Source organism: Kogia breviceps, chromosome 4 (genome assembly GCF_026419965.1).
Source record: "Kogia breviceps isolate mKogBre1 chromosome 4, mKogBre1 haplotype 1, whole genome shotgun sequence".
NCBI classification, from domain to species: Eukaryota; Metazoa; Chordata; class Mammalia; order Artiodactyla; family Physeteridae; genus Kogia; species Kogia breviceps.
Window position 1 is genome coordinate 99277127 of NC_081313.1, and position 27078 is coordinate 99304204.

The 27078-nt window shown below is 35.7% G+C and overlaps 1 protein-coding gene across 5 annotated transcripts in view; it reads left to right on the plus strand.

Annotated features, from left to right (window-relative positions):
• The window catches only part of PRR16 (proline rich 16), a 283970-nt gene that overhangs the window by 255193 nt on the left and 1699 nt on the right, over window positions 1–27078 (plus strand). Inside the window, exon 3 of one of the 5 annotated variants that reach the window (XR_010840542.1) lies at window positions 20768–20866. The exons of the other annotated variants lie outside the window; for them this stretch is intronic. The gene's annotated coding sequence lies outside the window, so the exon portion shown is untranslated. The remainder of the gene's footprint in view (window positions 1–20767; window positions 20867–27078) is intronic. 5 annotated transcript variants of the gene reach the window in all.

A 27078-nucleotide genomic window follows, 5' to 3' on the forward strand; every position in this document is an offset into this window, starting at 1 on the left:
ACAAAACGCATGTTGCCGTTAGCACCAGACACCATAGTTTTCTACAGATCACAAATCCCAGAATATGTTAAACTCACATCAGACTATCCTAATTATAGCCTTTAATGCCTATAAAATATTTCCATGGTTCCCTACATTTTTGTTTTAATTGTGTAACTGTGAGATCACTCATTGCCATCCTGGAAATCATATGCAGTCATCTCATGAAGGTTTTACTATGCCCCAAGCTCTTATGGATTTAGATATTTTAACCAGAATATACTTAGAGGTTTTGTGAGAATGACAGCATCTTTATAGTTCATTCATCAAAATTTTTCTGGCTAAGTTAGGGTCTGAGATATCTATAAGTATGCCTTTTTATACAAGATATTGATATAGTGAATGTCTCCCTCTGAAACAGAGAAATGTGATCAGCTTTTTTACTTAGACTTAGATCATATGCTCCATTCAGAGTGGATTTTCACCCATATCAGTTTAAGATTAGATTCCTATGTGCAAAACAGAGTCCCCAAGTCACAATGGCTTTAAAAACAAAAATACAACTTTGTTTCTTACATACAAGTCTTGAGGCAGATCAGGGCTGACATGGCACCTAATGTCTACAAAGCCCTTAAGGACTGAGTTTCCTTTCAGCATTCCTTTTGACCATCTCTGACATAGCATGTTCATACTAATTGTGTAAACTGGCAGCCAGAGCTCCAGCCATCAAATCTATATTCCAGGCAAAAGGTTTGAGGAAAGGGAGAAACATTTACAAGAGTATGGGGTAACTTTTCTTTTAAAAAGTTTTCCAGAAGCTGCCACTCAATACTTTTATTTCCATCCTTTTCCAGTTTTGTTATATGGTCACACATACCATCAAGATAGTATTTATTCTTCATGACTAACTGCTTAGCTAAAAATTTATATTTTCTATTTTTAAGGGAAAAATGCTCTTTGTATCAGACTACCTGAAACAGGTTGGCTAAGAGTTAGGCAGGGAGTGGCCCCCAGAATGAAATGGAGAATATATCAGGAAACAAGAAAATAAATATACAGAGTAAATACAGATGTCTAGTATATTGAAAATAAGAATAAGAAGAAATATGAATGATAACAAAGAGATGAAATGCATGGTTTTACAGAGCAAGATTAGGGACAAAGGAATGGCAGAGAAAGGTAAGATAGGCTTTATATTAAATTTTCAGTATCTGTATTATATGGATATTAGCAGATTTTTGTATCTGATGCCAATATATCCCATAACTTGCCCATAAGTTACAGATTTCCCATTACAGTACTAAATCAAGTTAACATTTTCCATAAGAGCACAGACTTGTTCATATTGCAGATGGAACTATATTCAATTACTAACTAGGTTCTACAGTGTTTCACTTAATTTTTAGTTGATGCATTTCCTCTTGCTGTGAAAATATCAGTTTCTTCCTTACTCAAGTTTGAGTATTTGATTTCTTAAAGAGAAAGTTAATTTTGTAAAAAGGAAGAGGAAAACAAGTAGATAAAAAGGAGCTGTTATGATATAATAAATTTATTGTCTAATTCTCAGCCATCTATGAAGAGTAGATAATTTTCACTCTTACACTAAGAAAAGGGATGTAGGAGTAAAGATTGAGTTATCCCCCCCAAAATAGGAGATGTAAATACCTGCCTTAGTTGCTGACTTTGTGATTCTGTTCTAGAAAATTTTCCCATGAAAATATTTTTCTTCAGAGAGATAATCCAGTCATCCCTTAGTGTCTGTACAGGAGATTGGTTCCAGGACACCTGTCTCCCCCACCAAGGATACCAAAATTCAAGGAGGTCCACGACCCTCATAGAAAATGGCAGAGTATTTGCATATAACCTAGGCATGTCTTCCATATACTCTAGATTAGTTATAATGCCTAATACATCGCTAGATCACTTAGAATACCTAATACAATGTAAATGCTATGTAAGTAGTTGCAATTGTGGCAAATTCAAGTTTTGGAATTATCTTGAATTTTTTTGTTGTTGTTTCCAATCTGAGGTTAGTTGAATCAGAAAATGCAGAACCTGCCGATACAGAGGGCCAACTGCACGGAACTTTATTTCTTAGGTAGGAGTTTTATAAAAATCATTATCTATTTCTATGGTTCTCAAATGCAGAAAATGTGCCTCCCAGTAGACATTTGACAATGTCTGAAGTCATTTGTGGTTGTCAGAACTAGGAATTGCTAATGGCACTTAGTGGGTAGAGGCCAAGGTGATGTTAACCATTCTACAGTGCACCTGCCAGTTGCCCCTTCCCTATCCTTACCAAAGAATTATCCAGCCCAAATGTCAATAGTACTGAGTTGTACAACTCTGAACTATATGAGTTTATTTAGAATGAAGAATACTCCCTATTAGCGCTAATCATATACCTCAAAATATATATTTGATTTTTAAAAAAATAACACCTACTATAATTAAATTTGTACAACTCTAATTCAAGAGCTCTTAAGCTGAATTCCATGCAATGCAAGGGTGTCTATGAATCTTGAAATCATAAGCAAAATATTATGTAGGTGTACATCTGCATATTTTAAGGGGTAAGCCCATACCGTTTATTTAATTGTCTAAGGGATTTATGACCTCACAAAGCCAGCTACTAAATTTATTTAGAATGCCAAATAATTCTAGTGTATTAATCAGCAGTGTTCTTCCCTCCAGTGAGCCAAGCTGCTCTTTCAAGCACTGTTTCTCAGCACATTCTCTAATCTTACTGTATTAAGACATGACATTCATGGAAATGAAGTTTAAAGATTCCCAGTTGAATCCTCTTTAATTAATAGAAATAGTATCGGCAAAGCAAAATTCCTTTTGGAGGGCTTGTGATTTAAGAAACCAGATTTCCCACTTTAACCAACATTTCTATAATTTACACTTGAATACGTTAAATATCCTTTGTGATACACATTGCTTTGGTGTTTAGGGTAATAGTATACCCTCTACAGTTAACAATGTATTTCCTTAAGATCTGTTCCTTGTCTCAGGAAATGATATTACTATCTGTCCAAGTCACCACACCAGAAACAGTAAAGAAAAATCTCCCTCATCTTTTCCCTTTCAACTCCAATTATTTTGCAGTTCTATTCATTCTACATCCTAAATTTCGTTTGAGTCCCTTCCCTTTTCTCAATCCCTCAAGCTATTTTTTTCAGCTCAATATCTCACTCTCTTTCAATTGAAATATTGCCTTTATAGACTGCTAACTGCTATCCCTGGTTTTAGGTCCGCTCTACTCCATTTCATTCTTCATACAGCTGCAGAGCCATCTTTCTAAACTGCCAATCTGACCAGGTCACATTTCAGTTAAAAACATTAAAAGTCTCCCTGTTACCTCCATGCTAACGCCCCCCCTTTCTGGCCTTGTCTCCTGCTACTGCTACCCTCTTTGGAGGCTAGGCTCTAACTGCATTGATTTCTCACCATCCCTGGATATATGTTTTTCTGACTCTGCTCTGCTTTGCTTGAATAATGTTCCCTCTCTTATTGAAATCTTATTCATCTTTCATAAGGAAGCTGGCTTCAAAGTTTTTTCCAATTCTCTCAGGCAGAGGTCATTTTCTCTAATTTCTGTTCAAAAATCATTTGGTACTTCGTTTAATATCTTATCACCTTTGTTTTCCAAGCACCTTGAGCAGTTCATGTACCTGTGTACATTTCCAGTAAATGTTTCTGTAATGAGATTGACAACACTATGTAAATTTAAGACTTTGCTTGGTACTGGACCATCATGAACAAACATTGTCTTTCTGGCCAAGCTAAATAATAGAGAGATGATGAATTCATGGGGGGAATGAAATGAAAATTTTGCTATAAGCTCTTAAAAATTGTAACCTGCACTTTAGCTTTCTAAAATACTATTATTAGGAGTATAGAACATTGTTCTTGCATAGAACAAGTGTTACTCTCTCTATTTCTTTAACCACAATTCTTATCACTGTTAATGAAGGAATATACAGTGGCCGAATTGCAGATAACTGCAGAAGGGTAGGAGTTCACAAGTTTTAAGGTGAATGAATGAACAAAGTAACACCGTTCAACTTTTCATTTAAGACACTGAATGACCCTGAGTCCAGGGATGATGCTGAATAGCTTACAATGCACAGCACAGACCCCGGCCCGTTAAGAAATAATTATCTGGACCAGAACCTTCCTTCTGCCAAGGATACGAAACATTGCATATATTTTAATAGAGATGAACCTGGAGGCTGTTGAAATGTACGTGGCTGTTTTTATTCACACTAAATGGTCCCAAGAGTCTAGGTTTTTATTGTACATACCATGACGCCTTTTTAAGATTATACCCCCCTGAATCCAGTTTATCCAGAAGCACACTGGCTTTGGGGGCTCTATTAAAGTTAGAAGTCCACTGATAATGCAGAATTGAAAATGTAGAAATCATACATATTGTCTATACATTTTTCCTGAAGTAAAATAGGGAATATTAAAGTAGAATATATTAGATACCACCTGAACAAAAAGTGCCTTGAGAGCCAAACACTGAGACTATCTTTGGTTTAGCCATTATTGAAGGAGTTACTGAATTCTGAATATAATACAATCGTGGTACTTTGATAGTATAGTTTACTTCTTTTGGAGTTGAAGGGCTATGTCATTGAATTGCATTTGCGAAGTATCATGGCAAATATTGTTAGGGTACCTGGGACCTCTTTCCAATTAATTCCAAGTTTAACGGCAGTGAAGACTGCTTATTATTCAGTTACTTATCTAATTTACAAAGGATCATCTGTTTTCTCTTGGTAATGTGGGTGTATACATATGGATACTCATATTTTCTAGTTCACAATGATGGCAAGATTGAAGTAAAGGTGATAGAAAATTGACCTTTTCTCAGGTTAAGTAAAAAATATCCTAGAGACCTGCCAATTAAACTTGGAACATTGTCTTACTCCTTTCAAGTTAAACAGAACAATTTTAGGAGAACTTCCATATGCTGCATTTTACAAAGACTTTCCAGAAATAGCATTTTATTGTAATTGATGCAAGATGCTTTTCCCATCCTTGAACTTATATTATTCAGTCATGTGTGCCTAAAAAGCAAAGCATTTTGGAAGAATAAAAATAACATTTAAGTAAAATATATTTTATTTTGTTTACTTCTAATTCCTTTTGAGTACCATGTTTTAAAAAAGGAAATGGAAACTAGAGATAATCCGTCGGCATGGGTAACTAGAGGTTTTTCATAGTCTAGTAACTTCAGAGATGTTAATAACTCAAGAGACTTCTGATTTCCTTTTCAGACTTAAAAGAACTATAAAATTGCTTTATTCAGCAGATTTGTAAAGCCCAACCTCCCTGTCCTTGACTTCTAACCCTACCTATGCTTGGGGAAAGAAGACTAGTTAACTGATTATATTAGGTTAATAAAAATGCAACCCATAAAGTCCCACTTGCTGTTTCACAGAAGGCACCCTATCATTTATTTAAAAGCCAGAAGAAAGAAATGTCATTCCATAAAGATAGGAGCAGCATTTTATTGCTTGTCTAGACAATTTAATTGTTGAAAAACAACAGTAGATATTAGAGGGGGGGAGTATTGGCATCACTTGTTTCATGTAATAAATTAAAAACCTAAAATGAATGTGATTTGACAGAATGTTTAAGCAAGGAGGAGGGAGCATGTTAGCATTTTAATTTTGTTTTGATTGAAGATACTTTCGTTCCATCATGAAAAAATCATGCCATTTTTCCAGCATGCCTCATTTCCAGTGGAACTCAGTAAAATGTGCATGTGTTAACATTAGATTCGGCAGGCTTTAATGCAGTTACACAAAGGAGTTTTGCCAAAAGGAGGGATAAATATCATAGCCATTCATTTCACAGTGCTCTCCAATCTGGCTGCAACTGTTTCCTTAAGCAGCATGTCAGTGAATAAAAAAGGAAATTCAAAGGAAGGGCAGGAGAAAAGGGATTTAGGAAGAAGGGGGTTTTAAAACATTTTTGGCTTTAGAGAAAACAATTCACAATCATTAGCATGAGTAAAACTGCTGTTTAGCCTAGGCTAATGAAAACATTATGAAAGCAGAGATTTTTCAGAAACAAAATAAAACAAAAATAAACAAAAACAAAACTATCCTCTGAATACCATTAGTGAAGATTAAGGGGAGCCAGCGTAAGTAAACATCCACATTTCATAGTTGAATCCCCCGCCCACTTCCTCAGATTATGAAGTGAATATTCTCATTTAGTGTGCTTTTCTATGTTCATAGAAGAAGACTGTGTCCTGCTGACTGTTTTTCTAAATTGGTTATTTTAGCATTTGTTTACACTTCTGTATTTTTTTTACCATGCACTTTGTTGTCCTAAAGTAATTACATATTAGAAAGTATAACCCTTTGGTTACAAAAATGGCCAATGCTGATACTGTTAATAAAGGAAGAGAGCAAGGCACTTATTTTGACTGGTTTTGTTTCCTGACGAATCCAGTACTGTGGGCTTCTCCGCCTGTGGGAAATGGGACACAGAATGATGGCACTTCTCCTATGGAATTATCTACTCCAAAAATGTGTTGGTTCAATGACTCTCTTTGTAAAAAGGAAATATGTAAACACTGCAAAATCATTTTTAACTATGTTCTCATTTATTTTCTTCATCAATTCTAGGAGGTACATACTAATGTCTATTCCATTTAAAAAAAATTATTGGAGTACGGTTGATATAAAATATTGTGTTAGTTTCAGGTGTACAGCAAAGTGATTCACTTATACATATATTCATTCTTTTTCAGATTCTTTTCTCATATAGGTTATCACAGAATATTGAGTAAAGTTCCCTGTGCTATACAGTAGGTCATTGTTAGTTATCTATCTTATATACAGTAGTGTGTGTATGTTAATCCCAAGTTCCTCATTTATCCCTCCTCTCCACGTTTCCCCTTTGGTAGAAAGTTTGTTTTCAATATCTGTAAGCCTGTTTCTGCTTTGTAAATAAGTTCATTTGTATCTATTTTTTTTGTTGTTCTAATTTTATTTTCAATTTTTTAACATCTTAATTGGAGTATAATTGTTTTACAATGGTGTGTTAGTTTCTGCTTTATAACAGAGTGAATCAGTTACACATATACATATGTCCCCATATCTCTTCCCTCTTGCATCTCCCTCCCACCCTCCCTATCCCACCCCTCTAGATGGTCACAAAGCATGAAGCTGATCTCCCTGTGCTATGCAGCTGCTTCCCACTAGCCATCTATTTTACTTTTGGTAGTGTATATACGTACATGCCGCTCTCTAACTTTGTCACATCTTACACTTCCCTCTCCCCATATCCTGAAGTCCATTCTCTAGTAGGTCTGCGTCTTTATTCCCATCGTGCCCCTACGTTCTTCATGACCTTTTTTTTTTTTTTTTTTTTTTAGATTCCATATATATGTGTTAGCATACGGTATTTGTTTTTCTCTTTCTGACATACTTCACTCTGTATGACAGACTCTAGGGCCATCCACCTCACTACAAATAAATCAGTTTAGTTTCTTTTTATGGCTGAATAATATTCCATTGTATATATGTGTCACATCTTCTTTATCCATTCATCTGTTGATGGGCACTTAGGTTGCTTCCATGTCCTGGCTATTGTACATAGAGATGCAATGAACATTGGGGTACATGACTCTTTCTGAATTATGGTTTTCTTAGGGTATATACCCAGTAGTGGGATTGCTGAGTCATATGGTAGTTCTATTTTTAGTTTTTTAAGGAAACTCCATACTGTTCTCCATAGTGGCTTTATCAATTTACATTCCCACCAATGGGGCAAGAGGTTCCCTTTTCTCCACACCATCTCCAGCATTTATTTTATTTTATTTTATTTATTTTTATTTATTTATTTATTTATTTGTAGTACACGGGCCTCTCACTGCTGTGGCCTCTCCATTGTATATTCTTGCCTCCTTTATCAAAGATAATGTGACCATATGTGTGTGCATTTATCTCTGTGCTTTCTATCCTGTTCCATTGATCTATATTTCTGTTTTTATGCCAGGACCATACTGTCTTGATTACTGTAGCTTTGTAATATAGTCTGAAGTCAGGGACCCTGATTCATCCAGCTCTGTTTATCTTTCTCAAGATTGCTTTTGGTATTCGGGGTCTTTGGTGTTTCCACACAAATTATGAAATCTTTTGTTCTAGTTCTGTGAAAAATGCCAGTGGTAGTTTGATAGGGATCACATTGAATATGTAGATTGCTTTGGGTAGTAGAGTCATTTTCACAGTGCTGATTCTTCCAATCCAAGAACATGGTGTATCTCTCCATCTATTTGTATCATCTTTAATTTCTTTCATTAGTGTCTTATAATTTTCTGCATACAGGTCTTTTGTCTCCTTAGGTAGGTTTATTCCTAGATATTTTATTCTTCTTGTGGAAATGGTAAATTGGGAGTGTTTTATTTCACTTTCAGATTTTTCATCATTAGTGTATACAAATGCAAGAGATTTCTGTGCATTAATTTTGTATCCTGCTACTTTACCAAATTCATTGATTAGCTCTAGTAATTTTCTGGTAGCATCTTTAGGATTCTCTATGTATAGTACCTTGTCATCTCCAAACAGTGACAATTTTACTTCTTCTTTTCTGGTTTGGATCCCTTTTATTTCTTTTTCTTCTCTGATTGCTGTGGCTAAAACTTCCAAAACTATGTTGAATAATAGTGGTGCGAGTGGGCAACCTTGTCTTGTTCCTGATCTTACTGGAAATGGTTTCAGATTTTCACCATTGAGGACGATGTTGGCTATGGATTTGTCATATGTGCCCTTTATTATGTTGAGGAAAGTTCCCTCTATGCCTAATTTCTGGAGGGTTTTTATCATAAATGGATGTTGAATTGTGTCAAAATATTTCTCTGCATTGATTGAAATGGTCATATGTTTTTTTTTTCCTTCAATTTGTTAATATGGTGTATCACGTTGATTGATTTGCATATATTGAAGGATCCTTGCTTTCCTGGGACAAACTCCACTTGATCATAATGGATGATCCTTTTAATGTGCTGTTGGATTCTGTTTGCTAGTATTTTGTTGATGATGTTTTCATCTGTGTTCATCAGTGATATTGCCCTGTAGTTTTCTTTCTTTGTGACATCTTTGTCTGGTTTTTGTATGAGAGTGACGGTGGCCAGGTAGAATGAGTTTGGGAGTGTTCCTCCCTCTGCTATCTTTTGGAAGAGTTTGAGAAGGATAGGTGTTAACTGTTCTCTAAATGTTTGATAGAATTCACTTGTGAAGCCATCTGGTCCTGGTCTTTTGTTTGTTGGAAGATTTTGAATCACAGTTTCAATTTCAGTGCTTGTGATTGGTCTGTTCATGTTTTCTATTTCTTCCTGGTTCATTCTCGGCAGGTTGTGCATTTCTAAGAATTTGTCCATTTCTTCCAGGTTGTCCATTTTATTGGCATACAGTTGCTTGTAGTAATCTCTAATAATCTTTTGTATTTCTGCAGTGTCAGTTGTTACATCTCCTTTTTCATTTCTAATTCTATGATTTGAGTCTTCTCCCTTTTTTTCTTGATATGTCTGGCTAATGGTTTATCAATGTTGTTTATCTTATGAAAGAACCAGCTTTTAGTTTAATTGATCTTTGCTATCATTTCATTCATCTCTTTTTCATTTATTTCTGATCTGATCTTTATGATTTCTTTCCTTCTGCTAACTTTGGGGTTTTCTGTTCTTCTTTCTCTAATTGCTTTAGGTATAAGGTTAAGTTGTTTATTTGAGATGTTTCTTGTTTCTTAAGGTAGGATTGTATTGCTATAAACTTCCCTCTTAGAACTGCTTTTGCTGCATCCCATAGGTTATGGGTCATGGTGTTTTCATTGTCATTTGTTTCTAGGTTTTTTTTTTTTTTTTTTTTTGCGGTATGCGGGCCTCTCACTGTTGTGGCCTCTCCCGTTGTGGAGCACAGGCTCCGGACGCGCAGGCTCAGCGGCCATGGCTCACGGGCTTAGTTGCTCTGCGGCATGTGGGATCTTCCCGGACCGGGGCAGGAACCCGTGTCTCCTGCATCAGCAGGTGGATTTTCAACCACTGCGCCACCAGGGAAGCCCTAGGTATTTTTAAATTTACACTTTGATTTCTTCAGTGATCTCTTGGTTATTAAGTAGTGTGTTGTTTAGCCTCCATTTGTTTGTACTTTTTACAGATTTTTTCCTGTAATTGATATCTTGTCTCATAGCATTGTGGTCGGAAAAGATACTTGATATGATTTCAATTTTCTTAAATTTACCAAGGCTTGATCTGTGACCCAAGATATGATCTATCCTGGAGAATGTTCCGTGAGCACTTGAGAAGAATGTGTATTCTGTTGTTTCTGGATGGAATGTCCTATAAATATCATTCAAGTCCATCTTGTTTAATGTATCATTTAAACCTTGTGTTTCCTTATTTATTTTCATTTTGGATGATCTGTCCATTGGTGAAGGTGGGGTGTTAAAGTCCCCTATTATGATTGTGTTACTGTTGATTTCCCCTTTTATGGCTGTTAGTATTTGCCTTATATATTGAGGTGTTCCTATGTTGGATACATAAATATTTACAATTGTTATATCTTATTCATGGATTGATCCCTTGATCATTATGTAGTGTCCTTCTTTGTCTCTTGTAATAGTCTTTGTTTTAAAGTCTATTTTGTCTGATATGAGAATTGCTGCTCCGGCTTTCTTTTTATATCTGTTTGCATGGAATATCTTTTTCCACCCCTCACTTTCAGTCTGTATGTATCCCTAGGTCTGAAGTGGGTCTCTTGTAGACAGCTTATATAGGGGTCTTGTATCCATTCAGCCAGGCTGTGTCTTTTGGTGGGAGCATTTAATACATTTACATTTAAGGTAATTATTGATATGTATGTTCCTATTACAATTTACTTAATTGTTTCGGGTTTGTTCTTGTAGATCTTTTCCTTCTCTTGTGTTTCTTGCCTAGAGAAGTTCCTTTAGCTTTTGTTGTAAAGCTGGTTTGGTGGTGTTGAACTCTCTTAGCTTTTGCTTGTCTGTAAAGGTTTTAATTTCTCCATCAAATCTGAATGAGATCCTTGCTGGGTAGAGTGATCTTAGTTGTAGGTTTTTCTTTTTCATCACTTTAAATATGTCCTGCCACTCCCTTCTGGCTTGCAAACTTTCTGCTGAAAGATCAGCTGTTAACCTTATGGGGATTCCCTTGTGTGTTATTTTTTCCTTGCTTGTTTTAATACATTTTCTTTGTATTTAATTTTTGATAGTTTGATTATCAAATTATCTTGTGTCTTGGCGTGTCTTGGCGTGTTTCTCCTTGGATTTATCCTGGATGGGACTCTCTGTGCTTCCTGAACTTGGTTAACTGTTTCCTTTCCCATATTAGGGAAGTTTTCAACCGTAATCTCTTCAGATATTTTCTCAGTCCTTTTCTTTTGCTCTTCTTCTTCTGGGACCCCTATAATTCAAATGTTGGTTCATTTAATGTTGTCCTTTGTATTTCTGAGACTGTCCTCCATGCTTTTCATTCTTTTTTCTTTATTCTGCTCTGCAGTAGTTATTTCCACTATTTTATCTTCCAGGTCACTCATCCGTTCTTCTGCCTCAGTTATTCTGCTATTGTCCCTTCTAGAGAATTTTTTATTTCATCTATTGTGTTGTTCATCACTCTTTGTTTGCTCTTTAGTTCTTCTAGGTCCTTATTAAACATTTCTTGTATTTTCTCCATTCTATTTCCAAGATTTTGTATCATCTTTACTATCATTCTGAATTCTTTTTCAGGTAGACTGCCTATTCCCTCTTCATTTGTTAGGTCTGGTGGGTTTTTGCCTTGCTCCTTCATCTGCTCTGTGTTTCTCTGTCTTCTCATTTTCTTATCTTACTGTGTTTGGGATCTCCTTTTCACAGGCTGCAGGTTCGTAGTTCCCATTGTTTTCAGTGTCTGTCCCCAGTGGCTAAGGTTAGTTCAGTGAGTTGTGTAGGCTTCCTGGTGGAGGGGACTGGTGTCTGTGTTCTGTTGGATGAGGCTGGATCTTGTCTTTCTGGTGGGCAGGTTCACATCTGGTGCTGTTTTTGGGGGTGTATGTGGCCTTATTATGATTTTAGGCAGCAACTCTGCTAATGGATGGGGTTGTGTTCCCGTCTTGCTAGCTGTTTGGCACAGGGTGTCCAGCACTGTCACTTGCTGGTCATCAAGTGGAGCTGGGTCTTGGCGTTGAGATGGAGATCTCTGGGATATTTTCACCATTTGATATTATGTGGAGCTGGGAGGTCTTTTGTTGACCAGTGTCCTGAGGCTCTCCCACCTCAGAGGCACAGCCCTGATGCCTGGCTGGAGCACCAAGAACCTGCTATCCACATGGCTCAGAATAAAATGGAGAAAAAAAAAAAGAAAGAATGAAGAAGATAAAATAAAATAAAGTTATTGGAATAAAAAATAATTAAGAAAAAAACATTTTTGTAGAAAAAGAATTTTAAGAGTATAAAAAGAAAAAAAACTGACAGACAGAACCCTAGGACAAATGGTAAAAGCAAAGCTATACAGACAAAATCACACAAAGAAGCATACACATACACATTCACATAAAGAGAAAAAGTGAAAAATATATATATATCATTGTTCCCAAAGTCCACCTCCTCAATTTGGGATGATTCGTTGTCTATTCACGTATTCCACACATGCGGGGTACCTCAAGTTGATTGTGGAGCTTTAATTTGCTGCTCCTGAGGCTGCTGGGAGAAATTTCGCTTTCTCTTCTTTCTTTGCACGGCTCCTGGGGTTCAGCTTTGTATCTGGACCTGCCTCTGCGTGTAGGTCCCTGAGGGCATCTGTCTTTCGCTCAGACAGGATGGGGTTAAAGGAGCCTCTGACTCTGGGACTCTCGCTCACTCATGCTGGGGGTAGGGAGGGGTACGGGTGCGGGGCGAGCCTGCAGCGGCAGAGGCTGGCGGGACGTTGTAACAGCCTGAGGCGCACCCTGAATTCTCCCGGGGAAGTTGTCCCTGGATCCCGGGACCCTGGCAGTGGCGGGCTGCAAGTCTCCCGGGAGGGGAGGTGTGGACAGTGACCTGTGCTTGCACACAGGCTTCTTGGTGGCTGCAGCAGCAGCCTTAGCATCTCATGTCCATCTCTGGGGTCCGTGCTGATAGCTGAGGCTCACACCCATCTCTGGCGCTCCTTTAAGCAACACTCTTCATCCCCTCTCCTCGAGCACTAGGAAACAAAGAGGCAAGAAAAAGTCTCTTAGGTAGGTCCAGACTTTTTCCTGGACTCCCTCCTGGCTAGCTGTGGTGCACTAGCCCCTTTCAGGCTGTGTTCACGCCACCAACCCCAGTCCTCTCCCTGCGATCCGACCTCTGAAGCCCGAGCCTCAACTCCCAGGCCCCGCCCACCCTGGTGGGTGAGCAGAGAAGCCTCTCGGGTTGGTGAGTGCTGGTCAGCACCAATCCTCTGTGCGGGAATCTCTCCACTTTGCCCTCCGCACCCTGTTACGGCACTCTCCTCCACGGCTCCTAAGCCACCGCTCTGCCACCCACAGTCTCTGCCCGTGAAAGGGGTTCCTAGTGTGTGGAAACCTTTCCTCCTTCACAGCTCCCTCCCACTGGTGCAGGTACCGTCCCTATTCTTTTGTGTCTGTTTTTTCTTTTTTCTTTTGCCCTATTCAGGTTCGTGCAGGAGTTTCTTGCCTTTTGGGAGGTGTGAGGTCTTCTGCCAGTGTTCAATAGGTGTTCTGTAGGAGTTGTTCCACATGTACATGTATTTCTGATGTATTTGTGGGGAGGAAGGTGATGTGCATGTCTTACTCTTCTGCCATCTTGAAGCTCCCTGTATCATTTTTTAAAATTAAATTCCACATATGAGTGATATCATATAATATTTGTCTTTCTCTGTCTTACTGAGTTCACTTAATATGATAATCTGTATATCCATCTATTTTGCTGCAAATGGCATTATTTTAAAAAAAGGAATAATGCTGTTCCATTTTTGTTAACAGATGAGGAAACTGAGTCTCAAAATCTTTCTTTTCCTTAGAAGTACTGTGGGATGGAACTTAATTTTGAGCCTCAGACTCCAAAACCATAACATCACACTAGACAATGTGTTTAGAATTTTCAAGGATTTGCTAACTGATCAATCCATGTAGACTTGAGCATTAGCCAATAGTAAAGAAACACCATAGGACTGCAGATAATTTAGATGAATGAATGAATGAATGAATTGAATGAATGAAGCAAGCAAGCTTACATTGCACATATCCTGTGGAAGGAATATTTTGTAAGTAATTACATATGTACTTAATCATAAGAAGTTGGTGGTAGTCTTTACTAATTTAGTGATTCATTTGTGCCCATAATGAGCAGTAGAATAATATTTCTAGAAAGTATTCTTCGAGATAATACTTTCAACTTGAATGCTAAAACATGAAATAAAATTACTTATTTTCAATGGAAGACTGTAATTATGATATTTAATCATATCATTTATGTAGAAATAATAAAATTTTTTTGAAAGGTTGACAAAATATCCCCACACAGTCCGAGGTAAGCTTCTAAGATATGCTTTTAAATAGTCTTTTATGATATACATATATTGAAATAATTACAAATGTATTATCAATATCTTACAATATTACTGCATCATATTAACTTCACTATTAGAAATAACATCTTTTGTAAAATATAATTTCCATCATTGTTAAAAATTATGTCAACAAACTTATTTCAACTGAATTAAATAGGCAAAATAATTTAAAACACCCTTTTCAAACTGATATGATTCTACATAGATATACACATGTAAAAAAAAAAAAAGATACAGTTCAAGATAATAATAAAGTGCTTTCTGCTTGTGAATGCAAATGTTCCATGAGTAAGATAACTTCTATATTTTTATTTATATCTATTGCTAATTTTCTTAGATATCTTCCCAAAATTCAGTTGTCCAGTACTTATATATCATACATGGATTTTACAAACTATGTCCTTATTTCAGAAGGTAAAGTTTGCATGCCTAGTTTACACACTAGATAAAGATTCTATTTTTTTATGAAAAAATGTCAACATTTTAACAAGTGGACACTAGTAATTTACTTATAAAAAGGAATAAAAAGATTGATTTGTCATGTATGTTTTAAAGCATTCCTTAAACTGATTTTATGTTACTTCTTATAGTTCATGTGCATTGTTCTTATGTAGTTACTTTTGAATGAAAAGCCAAATACAATAGAGCATAGTAATAGACAAAGCTGAACGTGTGCTTGGGGTTGTTCTGAATTTCACAATTAAGGCTTGGAGTGGGACTGATGAAACAGTCTATTTGGGACAGACTTACAGGGTCAGCTTCATGGGTGTGTGACCGTCTCAATTGCACAGGGCCCTGTCTTCAGAAGTATCACCCTCCCCCACCACGCCCACACTGCCTTATGCTTGGGGTTTAATGCTCTGAAGTCATTGCCTTGATATTTTTATCTTTGAATTTGTGTTGCATAAGTAAATTCTGTTGGGATAATGGAGAATGTGCTTGGTGCTTGAAGCTTTCCCTCAGGTGTTGTTCCACATTCACCACCCACCTGGGTGAGCTCCAGGCCACCCACTTCCCCTCGCATACCAAGACCACTGCTGCCCTCTAGCTCGGTGGAGTCCAAAACTCTGGCAGCCCTGTGATGTGTTTTGACTTGCGGGGGCAGAGCCTCAGTGGCCGTGGGGGTCTGCACTCAACGTGTGCCAGAGAACATGACATTAAATAGCAAATTAAAAACAATTAAGACTGGGTAAGAAACGATAGAACTTTTTTTTCATGTTATTTGAACAGGGGCCACGCATTTTACTTTTTCACTGGACCCTGTAAGATTTGGAGCTAGACTTCGTAATTTAGAACTAATATTATTGAATGTCATGTCTGACACACTAGCTCAGATGAGAAGGGCATTTCTGAGGTGCATGATATTTTAGGGTATCAGGTACTTATTTTAGAAAATGACCATCTGGCCTTAAAGACTTGAATATCATCTCTCTAAATTGTTACTTTGTCAGGCACATATGCACTTACTAAATATCCTCAATACATCAAACATTACCCACAAGTTTGTTCAGTGTGTCTTATTTATGGAAGTACAGATTCCTTAGGCAGTACCTGCACTGCTGCTGGGCTCCAGAAAACAGGGCAGCTATCAGAGAATCACACTTATATTTTAGAAAATGTCATAGATAATTCATAAGAAGAAATTAGTTGTGTCAACGTAGAACATGATGCTAGAATTAGCAGTATCATTTTCCTCATATCAAACTAATCATTTTCAAGGTAATTTCTCAGTATTCATAGTTTGTGAAGCATGAAATAAAATGTTATGCCAAACTAGCTAGATGTTTAATGGAACTTAAAGATTACAATGAAATGCATCCATAACTGTCTTTTCCTAATTTAATCATATGTACCGAGTTCTATGTGTATCTGTATAATAACTAAAACAATTAAACTTCTTATTACTTGGACCCAATATATGGGCAGAATATAAAGCATACTACATGGGTGAAAGGAATTAGTACACAACTTTTTAAAAAATGCACCTAGGTCTTTTTATCTGTCTACCTAGAATGCTTCACCCACATTCTCTTTCAAACTGGTAACACATTCTTACCTATCTTTTGAGAACAAGGTTACCTCAGAATTTTTATCATTGAAATGTCTTTGAAACTTTTTTTTGCATGTCTTGAAAAAACTCTGCCCAACTTCTTCCACTATAGCGGTTTGTTCTTTTTTGTTAATTCTTTCTGTAAGGGTGTTTTTAACTCTCGTTCAAAATTCTCACTCTCATCAGACTTTGCTGTTGCAGACATACTATGACCAAGACAGGCATAGCATCATTCAGAGGGGACTCAGGTGTTAGTTACATCTACAGGCTATATAAAAAATTGCATGGGGTGCACAATTTTCCCTTAAACTCCTCTTGACCATGCTTAGTCTTCTACATCACAGAATATTGAAACCAATTACATTTTGATAAATGCATGGATGAAAAAGAAACTCCATATGTATAACACCCACTCCTACTAGTTTTAGGGTCAACTGGACAATCACACATGACCCCAATAGGCCACACTTGACAATGGTTTCATTAGAAGGATACAATACAATAAACAAAGCATGTCCATCAGGCAGAATCAGGTGATTCTTTAACATGTCAGTTCTCACTAGTGTCTAGGGCTAACGTCTTTCTCCAACACTGCAAAGTGACAGCTCAGGTATAAATCTGAGATCATAGGTAAGTGTGAGACTTTCTCTAACACTTCCCATGTCCCAAATAGGAATCAGTATCTTTTATAACAGCCCATAAGCAAAAAAAATTACCAGTTATAAAAAGGTTTTCTTGTACCTCACTCAAGAAATCCTACAAGGTATTTATAGTCATTCACAGTCCCCCCAGACCAGATGCAGTTTACAAATCAGGGTTTATTTTTATCATAAGCAATGTAGCATAGTAATACAGCTGACATTCTACTAGTATTAGATTTCCATGGAAACAAAGCTAGAAGGTTAACTCAACGTCATTTTTCTTTTCATAGAGAAGGAGAAAATATTTTGCTATACCTCTATTCACTTTAGGAAACACGAATATTTGGGAATTTGGATTACCAAACAGGCATTATTCTCTGACTTATAAAGCAATAAAATTCAAAATGACCACTATAATGTAACTCAAAAAACTGAAAAAAAATAAAATGTTCTCAAAAAAATTAGATAAGAAAAACTAATAAAGATAAAAAGCAAATTAACAAGTAAAACTTATCAAAGTATAAAAAAGAAAATTTGATTAAAAATTAAATTTTTATTTTGAAAAGAATGTCAAAATAATTTTTTTCCCCAAGTGTCTAAATTTGTTAGGGCTGCTGTAACAAAAACACCATAGACTGGATAGCCTAAAAAAACCCAAACATTTATTTCTTACAGCTGGAGGCTGGGAAGTCTAAGATCAAGGCACCTATACATTCAGTGTCTGGTAAAAACCTATTTTCTTCCTTTTTCTCCTTGTATTCTTAAATGGAAGAATGGGTGAGAGCTCTTTGGTTTCCCTTTATAAGAGTACTACTGATTCATGAAGGTTCTGCTCTCATGACCTATTCACCTCCAAAAGGCCACACCTCCACATGCTATCACATTGAGGATTAGGTTTCAATATATGAATTTTGGAAGGACACAAATATTTAGCCTATAACACCATTGAAGATGAGGGGAAAAAAATAGAGAAGAAACAAATGAGGAACTTTAGGAATCAGAAAGGAAAACACATAAGGAAGGGGGTCCCCAACCCCTGGGGCGTGAATAGGTACCGGTCTGTGACCTGTTAGGAACCAGGCTGCACAGCAGGAGGTGAGTGGTGGACCAGCGAGTGAAGCTTCATCTGCCGCTCCCCATTGCTCTCATTACCTCTTGAACCACCGCCCTCCCAACCTCTGTCCATGGAAAAATTGTCTTCCACGAAAACTGGTCCCTGGTGCCAAAAAGGTTGGGGACCTCTGACTTAAGGGACTTCTATATTTCAGTGTGGATAAAATAGTTAATTTTATAGAAAAAATATAAATGACTAAAAGCTTCAAGAAACATTTAAACAACCAATAACAAGAGAAGAAAATAAAAAGCAATCAAGACTTTCCCACTAAAATAAGGCATCATAATGAAATAATTTTATGGACCATTTCTTATCACTGACACTGTTCAACATTTTACTAGAGACACTAAACAATGAAATAAGACAAAAATAAAAACCACAGATGGTCTAAATTTTGGAAAGAAAAGATGAACCTCAGTACTTATAGACAATATGATTACTTATCAAGGTAAATTGAATTGACAAAATTGAGAATTGACAAAAGCTTATTGGTGCCAATAAGACAAAGTAGTTAATTAGCTAGATATTAAGAGTATTAAAAATTTAATATATTCCTCTATACCAGTAAGAAACACAAAATATAATTTTAAGATATTCTACCAAAATAGCAATGAAAGCTATATACTATCTAGAAATAACACTAACAAGAAATGTTAAAGGTGTCTGTGAAGAAAATAATAAGAGTACTGAGCAACCTAAAATGAAGGTATAAATAATAGTGATGATCCATCATGTTTCTCATATGAATACTTAATATTGTACAGATGCCAATTCTGCCCCCACTAGTTTATAAATTCCACGCTGACCCATAGAATTTTAAAATTTTGCTAAAAAAAACAAACAAACAAACAAAAACACCTGAATCTGAAATGTATACTGGAGAGGAAATAAATGACTAGTGTCCAGAAATACACCATGTATGTATGTGAATTTTTCCATGATAATAGCACATCAAAATACAACAAAATATAGATAATTCAGTACACAGTGTTAAAATAATTGTCAATCCATTTGGAAAAATACAAAGTTAGGTTCACAAATAATACTACAACAAACAAGTTAGATAGATAGATCCAACGAGGATTGACAAACTGTTTCTGTAAAGGGTCAGATGGTAAATATTTTAGTCTATGTGGGCCCTACTCTTTGTTACAAATAGTCATCTCTATAGTGATAGTGCCAAATGAATGGTATGGGGGGTAGCAAATTTGGCTTTGGCTTCAGGTGGTAGTGCTGACATTGATTTAATCTCACCAGACTTTCCGTACTTGGAAATAGGTTAGAATATCTACATCATAGCTTGATATAACAATTAAATAATGTGTGAAGTATTTGGCTCTTGTGTTTAGATATAATAGGAATCTAAGTTTTTATCTGTACTTTTTCCATGCTTCACATAATGCCTGGCTTATAGCAGGTATTCCATACATTTTTATTTAACTAAATTAAGTGAAAACTTCTTGCTGCTATTACTTTAACAGTTTGGGGGAAATGAGACAGATTTTATTGGAATGACTTTGATCTCTTCATAGTCACTACTTCTAAAAATGAAGCAGACTCATGAAATATGATACATTGTCCCATAGTTTAAAATATTTTAAATTATATGTGTCTCTAATATATACTTATATATAAATACTCATTTCTTTAATAAAATATGTTTTATAACAATATATAATTATATACAAGTTTATATATTTATACTTAATAAATATAGATTATAAAGAAGAGAATCACAAAAGTTACACCAAGGCTCAAATAAATATAGAATTATGAGACACTTCTGTCTGGACAAATTTTTTGTAATTTTTTAGATTTTTCTTAGCATTATTTGCTGTCTTTGACATTTTGAAATCATGTTGCCCTTACTGTATAGAAATGCTCTCAGTCACTTAAGATGCTACTTACATAAATTAAACTTGACAATTTGATGACTCAAAGCCTAAAAATTAGTATCATTCATATTTTGCTTATCACATTTGGGTCTGGAAAAATTTACAAAAATGAAAAAATGACCCCTGAAGCCTTGAAAACCTTGACTTATTCCATTCAAAAAGTGAAGAACATTTTAAATTAGTTTTAAGCAAAGCCTTTTTAAACGGAATGAAGCAATTAACTCACCGATCTGAAGAATGAGTCAGAAAGCATTGCCCTGAGTACTTCAACTCACTGTTGGTTATACAAAATCTTGGTGTATATTATTTATGTTTCATTATTTCAATGTTGAGTAAATTTATTTAACTTGTATAATTATGATGGTGCATTACATGTTTCTGTATTTGAAGCAAACATACAAAAAAAGAGAAAATGTGGAGGTTTAAAAATGTTTGATTTTAAAACCTGTAATAATGAAAATTCATGAAATTTTTTAATTGGCAAATTACATACAAAAATTATTTGGGTCTTTTCTTTAGTGGGAAAAAATATTTGAGCCTGAGGTTAACAGATTGTTTGTGATATCTGATACCACACAGTGAGAGGCCTGGTTATCTTTAATGCATCTTCAAAACCCAGTAAGTCTTAAATTCATTCCTTAATACCCAGTCTTAGAAGCCAGTCAGTGTTCATAGACATGTACTATTTAGAAGATTTTATTCTCTGCTTTAAATGTATGACCACTGAGGGCTCAGAGGCAATATATTCTTCCATGAGATACTTAAAAATTGGGTGGAATAGGAAAAGCTTCATAAATAATGTTTGCTCTTATCTTGGATAGAAAATGAATGAAACTCTCTCCCAATGAAATAATAAAGAATGGGTTATTTTTCTGTCTTCAATTTGCCACTAAGAAAACATTTGCAACTGGAATAATTAATTATTGCTTTCAGCAAATGGCTTTGACATTCCTTTGCTGTAAATGTCTGCCATATGTATCCCCTCTTCCCCTCGGTGGTACTTTCCACATTTCCCCCAGCCACTCTTCTTATCAGAATTCTTCAATAGTTCCCATTACATTTAAGAGAAAAATCTAATTTTTTTTACATGGTATAAAGGGACACTTTGGCCCCTGCCAGCCTCTTGAGAAACAACTATATTTTCTCCCTTCACTTTGATGCTGTACAATATTGAAGGTACAACACTCTCCCCTGCTTCTGTACCTTTGCCCATGCAGTTCTCTCCATTTGAAATACTCATATTTCATAACTAATAGGAATGTATTACTTTTGCAAACTCCAACCCATCGCTCAAGTCTAATTCAAATACCTTCTTCTGTAGGCTTCTTCTCGCATGCTCATTCTTTATTTTATACTTACATATATTGACATTATGGTACAAATCTTTAATATGAATATTACCTTCTGGGTACTAATCTCTTTGAGGGGCAGGAGATTACTTTTTTGTACCTCTGGTTCCTAGAGCAGTATCTGGTATTACAAAGGTTGGTGAATACATATTTTTGAATGAATAATCTGTTGTTTTACCAGTTTCAATAAGCTGTAATAAATAATGATGTAGCCTGCTAAAGAGTCCTATATTACAGATCTATGAAACTATAATTGTACATTTAATTGTCTTGTCCCCAAGTACATGAATTATGTTCCCATATAATTGTACAAAGTCCCCTTTGTGTGTTTTTCATACTTTTTAATAATAAAACTAAAAGATTAATTATTGTACGAGTGCTGATACATTAGTAACCACTTGAATGCCGATTTCCTTTATATAAGTAAAAGAAAAATATACTTAAAGGAGGTTTATATTTCTAGGTGATACAGAAATGGCACAGGTCGGTACTAGTAATGCTGTTTGATTGAGTACAGGTTAGGCCAGTTTGGTGCAGCGTTCTCTACTCCTCTGTACTGATATTATCTCGCATCTTTTAAACTACCTGACAAAAGCTTGTCTTCTATGATGTCCCTATCTTTCATAAAACACCTTTATGATGAGCCAAATTAAGCCCTCAACACACAGTGACTAAATGCATTGGGTGATTTGGAGTTGAGAGAGAGAATTATTTTTTTCATTTGATTATTTATTTAAATTATTTCATTCTGGAACTTTATCTTGGTAGTTGAGAGTAAAAATGAAAATAATTCTAATTCATCCAATAGAATGGTAATGACTTGGTTTGTCACAGAAGGATTAAACGATTTACTCTGTTGTCTGTATATATGTTTGTGTGTTTTGGAGAAAGTACCCTGAATTTGAGATTCACTTACTTCCAAATGAAAGGGTTAAAACAGGGTGTTCTCAGATGGATTTAAGGAATTAAAAATACACGTAAAACCATTACTCTTTGTCTCTGAGTTTTCTAATAATTTACTAATCAATTAATTATGGCATGAGGTTTATTTTAATTACTTTCTGGATCTGTTATCATAAGTCATTGCATGAATATTCTCTATTACATCATAATGTAAAGAGAAGAACATACATTCTCCATATTAAGTGGAGCTAAGCTTTTTTTTCTTTTTTTAGGTCTCAGATCCATTTTGAGTTTATTTTTGTGTATGGTGTTAGGAAGTGTTCTAATTTCATTCTTTAACATGTAGCTGACCAGTTTTCCCAGCACCACTTATTGAACAGCCTGTCTTTTCTCCACTGTATATCCTTGCCTCCTTTGTCATAGATTAGTTGACCATAGGTGAGTGGGTTTATCTCTGGGCTTTCTGTCTTGTTCCCTTGATCTATGTTACTGTTTTTGTGACATTACCATATTGTCTTGATTACTGTAGCTTTGTAGTATAGTCTGTAGTCAGGGAGTCTGATTCCTCCTGCCCTGTTTTTTCCCTCTAGACTGCTTTGTCTATTCGGGGTCTTCTGTGTCTCCATACAAATTTTAAGATTTTTTGTCCTAGTTCTGTAAAAAATGCCATTGGTAATTTGATAGGGATTGCATTGAATCTGTAGATTGCTTTGGGTCATATAGTCATTTTCACAATATTGATTCTTCCAATCCAAGAACATGGTATATCTTTCCATCTGTTGGTATCATCTTTAATTTCTTTCATCAGTGTCTTATAGTTTTCTGCACACAGGTTTTTTGTCTACCTAGGTAGGTTTATTCCTAGATATTTTATTATTTTTGTTGCAATGGTAAATGGGAGTGTTTCCTTAATTTCTCTTTCAGATTTTTCATCATTAGTGTATAGGAATGCAAGAGACTTCTGTGCATTTATTTTGTATCCTGCAACTTTACCAAATTCATTGATTAGCTCTAGTAGTTTTCTGGTGGCATTTTTAGGATTCTCTATGTATAGTATCATGTCATCTGCAGATAGTGACAGTTTTACTTCTTCTTTTCCAATTTGTTTTCCTTGTATTTCTTTTTCTTCTCTGATTGCTATGGCTAGGACTTCCAAAACTATGTTGAATAATAGTGGTAAGAGTGGACATCCTTGTCTTGTTCCTGATCTTACAGGAAATGCTTTCAATTTTTCAACATTGAGAATGATGTTTGCTGTGGGTTTGTCGTATATGGCCTTTATTATGTTGAGGTAGGTTCCCTCTACGCCCACTTTCTGGAGAGTTTTTATCATAAGTGGGTGTTGAATTTTGTTAAAAGCTTTTTATGCATCTATTGAGATGATCATATGGTTTTTATTCTTTAATTTGTTAACATGGTGTATCACATTGACTGATTTGCGTATATTGAAGAATCCTTGCATTCCTGGGATAAATCCCACTTGATCATGGTGTATGATCCTTCCAATATGTTGTTGGATTCTGATTTCTAGTATTTTGTTGAGGATTTTTACATCTATATTCATCAGTGATATTGGTCTGTAATTTTCTTTTTGTGTAGTATCTTTATCTGGTTTTGGTATCAGGGTGATGGTGGACTCATAGAATGAGTTTGGGAGTGTTCCTTCCTCTTCAGTTTTTTGGAAGAGTTTGAGAAGGGTGGGTGTTAGCTCTTCTCTAAATGTTTGATAGAATTCACCTGTGAAGTCATCTTGTTCTAGACTTTTGTTTGTTGGAAGATTTTTAATCACAGTTTCAATTTCATTACTTGTGATTGGTCTGTTCACATTTTCTATTTCTTCCTGGTTCAGTCTTGGAAGGTTATACCTTTCTTAGAATTTGTCCATGTCTTCCATGTTGTCCATTTTATTGGCATAGAGTTGCTTGTAGTAGTCTCTTAGGATGCTTTGTATATCTGTGGTGTGTATTGTAACTTCTCCTTTTTCATTTCTAATTTTATTGACTTGAGTCCTCTCCCTCTTTTCCTTGATGAGTCTGGCTAATGGTTTATCAATTTTGTTTATCTTCTCAAAGAACCAGCTTTTAGTTTTATTGATTTTCACTATTGTTTTTGGTTTCTATTTCATTTATTTTTGCTCTGATATTTATGATTTCTTTCCTTTGCTAACTTTGGGTTTTCTTTGTTCTTCTTTCTCTAGTTCCTTTAGGTGTAAGGTTAGATTGTTTATTTGAGATTTTTCTTGTTTCTTGAGGTAGGCTTGTATAGCTATAAACTTCCCTCTTAGAACTGCTTTTGCTGCATCCCATAAGTTTTGGATCATCATGTTTTCATTGTCATTTGTCTCTAGGTAGTTTTTGATTTCCTCTATGATTTCTTCAGTGATCTCTTGGTAATTTAGTAATGTATTGTTTAGCCTCCATGTGTTTGTGTTCTTTATGTTTTTTTCCCTGTAATTCATTTCTAATCTCATAGTGAAGTGGTCAGAAAAGATGCTTTATATGATTTCAGTTTTCTTAGTTTACTGAGGCTTGATTTCTGACCCAAGATGTGATCTATCCTGGTGAATGTTCTGTGCTCACTTGAGAAGAAAGTGTAATCTGCTCTTTTTGGATGGAATGTCCTATAAATATCAATTAAATCTATCTGGTCTATCGTGTCATTTAGAGCTTGTGTTTTCTTATTAATTTCATTTTGGATCATCTGTCCATTGGTGTAAGTGAGGTGTTAAAGTCCCCCACTATTATTATGTTACTGTCGATTTCCTCTTTTATAGCTGTTAGCAGTTGCCTTATGTATTGAGGTACTCCTATGTTGGGTGCATATATATTTATAATTGTTATATCTTCTTCTTGGATTGATCCTTTGATCATTATGTAGTGTCCTTCCTTGTCTCTTGTAACATTTTTTTTATTTTAAAGCCTATTTTATTGGATATGAGTATTGCTACTCCAGCTTTCTTTTGATTTCCATTTGCATGGAGTATCTTTTTCCATCCCCTCCATTTTAGTCTGTATGTGTCCCTAGGTCTGAAGTGGGTCTCTTGTAGACAGCATATATATGGCTCTTGTTCTTGTATCCATTCAGCAAGCCTGTGTCTTTTGGCTGGAGCATTTAATCAATTCACATTTAAGGTAATTATCGATATGTATGTTTCTATGACCATTTTCTTAATTGTTTTGGTTTTGTTTTTGTAGGTCCTTTTCTTCTCTTGTGTTTCCCAGTTAGGAAAGTTTCTTTAGCATTTGTTGTAGCTGGTTTGGTGGTGCTGAATCCTCTTAGCTTTTGCTTGTCTGTAAAGCTTTTGATTTCTCCATCGAATCTGAATGAGATTCTTGCAGGGTAGAGTAATCTTGGTTGTAGGTTCTTCCCTTTCATCACTTTAAGTATATCATGCCACTCCCTTCTGGCTTGTAGAGTTTCTGCTGAGAAATCAGCTGTTAACTTTATGGGAATTCCCTTGTAAATTATTGGTCATTTTACCCTTGCTGCTTTCAATAATTTTTCTTTGTCTTCAGTTTTTGCCAATTTGATTACCATGTGTCTTGATGTGTTTCTCCTTGGGTTTATCCTGTATGGGACTCTCTTTGCTTCCTGGACTTGGGTGGCTATTTCCTTTCCCATGTTAGGGAAGTTTTCAACTATAATCTCTCCAAATATTTTCTTGGGTCTTTTCTCTCTCTCTTCTCTTTCTGGGACCCCTATAATGCAAATAGTGTTGCATTTAATGTTGTCCCAAAGGTCTCTTAGGCTGTTTTCATTTTTTTTTTCATTCTTTTTTCTTTAGTCTGTTCCGCAGCAGTGAATTCCACCATTCTGTCTTCCAGGTCACTTATCCGTCTGTCCTTCTGCCTCAGTTATTCTGCTATTGATTCCTTCTAGTGTAGTTTTCATTTCAGTGATTGTATTTTTTGTCTCTGTTTGTTTGTTCTTTAATTCTTCTAGGTCTGTGTTAAACATTTTTTGTATCTTCTCAGTCTTTGCCTCCATTGTTTTTCTGAGGTCCTGGATCATCTTTACTGTCATTATTTTGAATTCTTTTTCTGAAAGGTTGCCTATCTCCACTTCATTTAGTTGTTTTTCTGTGGTTTTATATTGTTCCTTCATCTGTTACATAGTCCTCTGCCTTTTCATCTTGTCTGTCTTTCTGTGAATGTGGTTTTTGTTCCACAGGCTGCCAGATTGTAGTTCTTCTTGCTTCTGCTGTCTGCCCTCTGGTGGATGAGGCTACCTAAGAGGCTTGTGTAAGTTTCTGATGGGAGGGACTTATGGTGGGCAGAGCTGACTGGTGCTAAGCATGTTTGATTTCAGGTGGGCAGGGTGAAAATTATGGCTAGGTTTCATTTCTTATTGTTTTCAGAAAAATGTATTCATTATTTACAAATGTGGATGGATATAAGTTATTTTAAGGTGCTAATTTGAAAGTATTGCAGATAAGCATAAAGTAAAAGAAGACTAATTATTGGGCAGTTTTGCTGCATCATGGAAAAGAGTGTCTTTTTGGCAATTTGATAATACATTTAGACTATATAAATTGCAATGAAACATTACATTAGGCAAAATGTTTTGAAAATACTTTTG